This window comes from Pipistrellus hanaki, assembly GCF_964339955.1.
Source record: "Pipistrellus hanaki genome assembly, chromosome: 6".
Lineage (NCBI taxonomy): Eukaryota > Metazoa > Chordata > Mammalia > Chiroptera > Vespertilionidae > Pipistrellus > Pipistrellus hanaki.
This window is the reverse complement of record NC_140508.1, coordinates 37,783,292-37,789,291: the sequence shown is the minus strand read 5'-3', so window position 1 is coordinate 37,789,291 and position 6,000 is coordinate 37,783,292. Positions and strand designations below refer to the sequence as shown.

General features: G+C 41.4%; 1 pseudogene across 1 annotated transcript; it reads left to right on the top strand.

Annotated features, from left to right (window-relative positions):
• Positions 1–724: 724 nt before the first annotated feature.
• Positions 725–1,687, top strand: LOC311624941 (splicing regulator RBM11-like; annotated as a pseudogene). The gene has a single exon. The product of its transcript is annotated as a splicing regulator RBM11-like (transcript).
• Positions 1,688–6,000: the final 4,313 nt, after the last annotated feature.

The following is a 6,000-nucleotide window of genomic DNA, read 5'->3' as shown; positions in this document are numbered from 1 at the left end:
TCTTAGGAAGTAGGGAATCTGGCTGGGTCCCAGTGCATCCATCTGGTTAAAATAAACATAGTGGGTGGTCTAATATGGAAAAGAACTTGATGAAGTTCAGATTTGGAAGTGAGAGAGACATTTGAAATTAGGAAAAAGTTGCCCTTGTCAGATTGGGGCTTCTTAGCACTATGCAAACGTATGATCTCAGCCTTGGAGTGAGTATAGACATACCCCTGAGATCTTGTTCCAGAGCACCACAACTCACAATAAAATGAGTTGTAAGTTGTAATCATTTTGCTAGTGGAGGGTCTTGCCTTCAATTTGTAAGAAACGCGGCATCTGTGAAGCTCAATAAAGCAAAACGCAATAAAGTGAGGTATGTCTCTGTGTCTTCTCAGCTGAATGCCTCCATACTATTGCCAGCTGCTTGTAGTAGGATTTGGAGAGGAAGGTATGCTCTAAGAGGTAAGGTTGCGGCCCCAGACATAGATGGAATTACAGAAATCAGTTCTGAAGGGAAAACATGAACCATGGAAAGAGCATCTGTTGTGAGGTAGAAGAGTGAATTTGTATTTTGGTTCTCTCTTCTTTTTGCCTACTATAAATGTTTTACTAGCACGTTGAGCCCTTAGTAGGTGTCAGCTTTGCTAAATGTTGTACATTTGTTTTCCTTCAAAAGCTGGCCAGGAAAGAGGGTGGTGTGTCAGCAACTCCTCCTCAGCCCTCCGCCAAGATCTGGGGGATGTTCCCTGCTCAGGAGGAGGCTGACAGGATGGTGTTTGTGGGGAATTTAGAGGCCCGAGGGTGGGAAGAGATCCTTTATGAGCTATTCCTTCAGTTTTTTATAAGCTGGGCTATTATCCAAAGTGACTATATGCAAATACAGAGAAGGAAAGCCGAAGTCTTTTGGATTTGTCTGCTTTAAAAACCCAGAATTGGTGTCCTATGCCATAGCTTTGCTGAATGGAATTTGTTTATATGAAAGACCAGTTAATGTGCAGCTCCCAAAATCGATTTGGGAGCTCTCACTCTTCTGAACCAGCTAACCCAAGTCTTGAGAGCCGTGTTAAGATCAACTCACAGTGCTACAGAAATGAAGAAGCCAAGGGCAGTTCTTTCTTTCCCATGGAGTTCTTTCCAACTAATAATGCAGCTTCACCTCAAGAATATTTTTTCTTTCAGAGGATACAGTGTCATGCATGTAACCCAGCACTGCATCTTTGTTACTGTGAGATGACAGCACCACTTACTAAGAACACAGCTGTGCCTTTTTCATTAAACTATGTTCCAAATCTAGAGGCTGGACCCAGCGACTCACCAACAACTACACGACCCTGACCTTTACCAAATTAATAAAGAAAAGAGGCAAAAACAAACTAATGATAATGACAGAATCACAGAAAACATTAGAGAAAGTGAATATGGACACAAGTTCCAAAAGTGCAAGAAGAAATTGACCAAATGGCAGAACAACCGGTTGCCACGATGTGCCCTGACCACCAGGGGGCCAGACACTCAATGCAGGAGCTGCCCTCTGGTGGTCAGTGTGCTCCCAGCAAGGGAACGCTGCTCAGCCAGAAGCCGGAAGCCTGTCTCTCTACGTCAGTGCTAAGGATGTTGGACATCCCCCAAAGGCTCCTGGACTGTGAGAGAGCACAGGCCCGACTGAGGCATCCCTCGCCCCTCCTACCCCAAGTGCACAAATTTCATGCAGTGGTCCTCTAGTATATAATATGGCATCTGATTTGCTATTGAAATTTTGTTTTCAATTACAAAAACTTAAAAATAATATACTTCTTTGGTAATGGTATTGACACATTGTCAACAAGAAATATACTTTTGAATGATATATTTTAGTAATGATAATGAAATTTCACTAAACTGTTAATCAAAAGCCACTTATGGATAAGGCACCATGCTTTCCTAGAGTGTTGTTTATATGGAGTGTTAGATTTTCTGAGTGAAGCTAGTGCAAATATTTAAGAGTTACATGTTGTTCCTAACAAAAATGGAACAAGCAGGCTTTAGTTTCCTTTGCTAATATCATTTTTTATTTCTCAATGATATTTCTCAGCTTTATGCTCCTACAGGTTTACTGTATTTTATAAAATGAGGCTAATGGCAGTGATACCTAAGGAAAAATTATTATTATGGAGCTGTTTTAGGCTTCATTCCCTTTTTATACAGCTGTGTATAAATATATCTGCCTCTATTCATTTATTAATTGTATTTCATGAAAAAAAAAAAAGAAAAAGAAAAGCTGGCCAGGCTCTTAAGCACTCCTTTCCTTTGACTTCTTTTTATTTTTATTTTATTTTTTTAAATATATTTTATTGATTTTTTAGAGAGGAAGAGAGACGAATAGAGAGTCAGAAACAGCGATGAGACAGAAACATCGATCAGCTGCCTCCTGCATACTCACCACTGGGAATGTGCCCACAACCAAGGTACATGCCCTTGACCAGAATGGAACCCGGGACCCTTGAGTCCGCAGGCCAACGCTCTATCCACTGAGCCAAACCGGTCCTGTTTTTTATTTTTATATTTTTATTTTTTAATTAAAGAAAAATTTTTTTAATTTTCAAATTTTTATTGTTCATATTATTATAATTGTTCCTCTTTTTTCCCCCCATAGCTCCCCTCCACCTGGTTCCCATCCCACTCTCTGCCCTTACCTCCCCCCCACTGTCCTCATCCATAGGTACACAATTTTGTCCATTCTCTTCCTGCACCCCTGACACCCTTTTCCCCCTGAGAATTGTCAGTCCACTCCCTTTCTATGCCCCTGATTCTATTATATTCACCAGTTTATTCTGTTTCTCACATTTTTTATTCACTTGATTTTATTTTATTTTTTAAAATTTATTTTATTGATTTTTTTTACAGAGAGGAAGGGAGAGAGATCTCTCATCGATAAGAGATCAGCTGCCTCCTGCCTACTGGGGATGTGCCTGCAACCAAGGTACATGCCCTTGACTGGAATCGAAACCTGGGACCCTTCAGTCTACAGGCTGATACTCTATCCACTGAGCCAAACCAGTTTCGGCTATTCACTTGATATTTAGATTCACTTGTTGATAGACATGTGTTTGTTGTTCATAATTTTTATCTGTACCTTTTTCTTCTTTTTTCTCTTCTTAAACAATACCTTTCAGCATTTCATATAATACTGGTTCAGTGTTGATAAACTTTTTTATCTTTTTATCTGTGAAGCTCTTTATCTGACCTTCAATTCTACATGATAGCTTTGCTGGGTAGAGTAATCTTGGTTGTAGGTTTTTGCTACTAATCACTTTCAATATTTCTTGTCACTCCCCTTCTGGCCTGCATAGTTTCTGTTAAGAAATCAGTTGACAATTGTATGGGTGCTCCCTTGTAGGTAACTAACTGTTTTTCTCTTGCTACTTATAAGATTCTCTCTTTGTCTTTTGCTCTTGGCATTTTATTTATTTATTTTTTTAAAAAATATATTTTATTGATTTTTTTACAGAGAGGAGGAGAGAGGGATAGAGAGCTAGAAACGTCAATGAGAGAGAAACATCGACCAGCTGCCTCTTGCACACCCCCTACCGGGGCAACCAATGTACATGCCCTTGACCAGAATCGAACCTGGGACCTTTCAGTCCGCAGACCGACGCTCTACCACTGAGCCAAACCGGTTTCGGCTTGCTCTTGGCATTTTAATTATGATGTGTCTTGGTGTGTTCCTCTTTGGATTCCTTTTGTTTGGGGTGCTGTGTGCTTCCTGGACTTGTAAGTCAATTTCTTTTACCAGGTGGGGGAAGTTTTGGGTCATTATTTCTTCAAATAGGTTTTCAGTATCTTGCTCTCTCTTCTTCTGGCACCCCCATAATTCTGATGTTGGTATGCTTGAGGTTGTCCCAGAGGCTCCTTACACTGTCTTCAACTTTTTGGATTCTTTTTTCTTTTCCAGTTGAGTGTTTTTCCTTTTTTGTATTTCAAATCTTTGACTTATTCTTGTGTTCCTCTAGTCTGCTGTTATGTTTTTGTATAATATTTTTTATTTCAGTCAGTGTATGTTTAATTTCTAGTTGATCCTTTCTCATATCCTTGAGAGTCTCGCTAAATTTATCAGCCTTGCTGAAACCGGTTTGGCTCAGCGGTAGAGCGTCGGTCTGTGGACTGAAAGGTCCCAGGTTCGATTCTGGTCAAGGGCATGTACGTTGGTCGCGGGCACATCTCCAGTAGGGGTGTGCAAGAGGCAGCTGGTCGATGTTTCTCTCTCATCGACATTTCTAGCTCTCTATCTCTCTCCCTTCCTCTCTGTAAAAAATCAATAAAATATATTAAAAATAAATAAATAAAAAATAAATTTATCAGCCTTTTTTAGGAAATTTATACCCAGTTGTTTGCTTTCCTCCATTTCTTTCATTTGTGATGTTTCTTTGTCTCCTCATTTTCGCTGCTTCCCTGAGTTGGTAGAGTATCTTTATGTGCTAGGTGTCCTATAGGGCCCAGTGGCTCAGCCTTCTCAGTTACCTGAGGTGGACACTGTTGGTGTACCCCTTTGTGGACTGTGTGTACAGCCTTGTTGTAGTGAAGTCTTAATTGTTGTTGGTATCACTGGGAGGAATTGACCTCCAGGCCAATTGGCTGTGAGGATCAGCTATGTCTGTGCTGAGAGAAATGTGCTGGAGATACCCTTATGAGACAAGACTTGCAAAATTGCAAAAGCCTTTGTTCTCAGCTTGGATGGGGCAGAGTCTCAAGGCAGAGCAGACAGCCTTGGCTTCTCATCAGCCCTGCCCTATGAGGCCCCTGGGTCTCAATGTCCCTCAGTAATTGCTGCAAGCACCTCTGAGAGAAAGCCGCTCTCAAGTTTTGCCCGCTGCCAGACAGTCTAGTTTCTCCCCGAATGAGTCTGGGTTCCCAGAGTCTGACCTGGAACTGGAGTTCAGCACAGTCAGGAGCTTCCGTCTCCCTCCCGCTTGAAATAGCCAGTCATGCACTCAGCTGCCAGTCCTCTCCACGCAGCATGGGCCTCCATACCTCAGACTTTTGCAATTCCCCTGAGTCTCAGTGTGTTTTCTCTTTCCTTCTAGTTGTAGAATTTCCACTTAGCCAGCTTTCCTGTGGTTCTGGATGGTGTCCGTTTTGTCTTTTAGTTGTAGTTCTGAAATTGTTGTGCAAGGCAGCAGTTTAGGTGTTTACCTATGCCGCCATCTTGATTTCTACTCCTTTGACTTTTTAAAAATTTTCTATAGTGAATGTGGATTGCTTATGTAGTTATAAAAAATACATATTTTATTGATTTTTACAAAGAGGGAGAGGGATAGTTAGAAACATCCATGAGAGAGAAACATCAATTAGCTGCCTCCTGTGCGCCCCCAACTGGGGATTGAGCCCGCTACCAAGGTACATGCCCTTGAGTGGAATTGAACCTGGGACTCTTCAGTCCACAGGCCAATGCTCTACCCATTGAGCCAAACCGGTTAGGGTGCTTATGTAATCAAAATGATAGTCTCAGAGGCAGTACTTAACTTTCAGTTCCATAGACTCCTGAGGGGCTTTTGGGAAAATCAAAGGTTTGAAAAGACTACTTTGTAGTACTCTCTTCTCACCTCTTTACTTTGAAAAATAAGGTGCTGTGTTCCCAACCCAGCAGTTTTCTGGGGATAAATCAGTGACCTCTTATAAGTGATTGGGGCTCTGGAGCAATAGCATGAGACTCTCCTGGGGCATCAGTGAATAGTGCAAATTCCTGGGCTTTCTGGGGGTGAGGTCTGGGAATTTTGTAGCTTTGTAACCTCTCTTGATGATCTTGATGCATATTGAGGCTGGAGAACTATGGGTAATTAGTTCCAGTTCTGGCACCTAAATACTGTGTGGTATGAAGCAAGTTATTTTAATTGTTTTTACTTTTAGCACAGGGCTGAGAGGCCAAATAATAACAATCCTTTCATCCTCCTAAGAGGTGAATATTCCCATTTTATTGACAAGGGAACTGAAGTTTGGGGTAGTAAACTGACTTACCTATGGCAACAACAGCTAATGGAA